Source organism: Seriola lalandi, unplaced genomic scaffold (assembly GCF_002814215.2).
Source record: "Seriola lalandi dorsalis isolate HSWRI2012SDOR001 ecotype SW California unplaced genomic scaffold, Sedor1 jcf7180002054981, whole genome shotgun sequence".
In the NCBI taxonomy this organism is placed as follows: domain Eukaryota; kingdom Metazoa; phylum Chordata; class Actinopteri; order Carangiformes; family Carangidae; genus Seriola; species Seriola lalandi.
In genome coordinates this window covers 96267-96718 of record NW_019525661.1, presented here as the reverse complement: position 1 = coordinate 96718, position 452 = coordinate 96267, and the positions used below count along the sequence as shown (strand labels likewise).

The 452-nt window shown below is 42.0% G+C and overlaps 1 protein-coding gene across 2 annotated transcripts in view; it reads right to left on the bottom strand.

Moving 5' to 3' along the window:
- The window catches only part of LOC111648376 (dnaJ homolog subfamily B member 6-like), a 44526-nt gene that overhangs the window by 41867 nt on the left and 2207 nt on the right, over positions 1 to 452 (bottom strand). The window lies entirely within an intron of this gene.

The following is a 452-nucleotide window of genomic DNA, read 5'->3' as shown; positions in this document are numbered from 1 at the left end:
TTTCCTCCTGAAGCAGCACAAAGTCCAGAGTTGATGTTCAGAGCAGGAGAACATGTCAGTCAGTCTCTGTCCTTTCAGCGTCCTTCACTAAAACAGCTTTGTCACAGAGAAATGAGCAGAGTTTTCTTTCTCTTGTTGCTTTTTATAACCAACACTTTGTTTGTGCGCTCAGTCAATAAAGAGAGTTCATTACACAGACACAGGAAGAGAAATCATTCGGTGAGTTTTAGTGTGAACAAGCTCAGTCCGGTCCTGACACACACAAGACAAGAGATGTGTGCTTCTGGACTTCAGGTGGTTTCATGTGTTGAGATGTTGATTTTCATGAAGATGAAACTTCAGAATGTTGTTTCAGTGTTCAGCTGCTGGGTTGTAAAGTTTTCATCCAGACCTGATTAAAACTTGCTGTGACTCGATCACGATACAGACACAGCCAGCAATCCAATCACAAA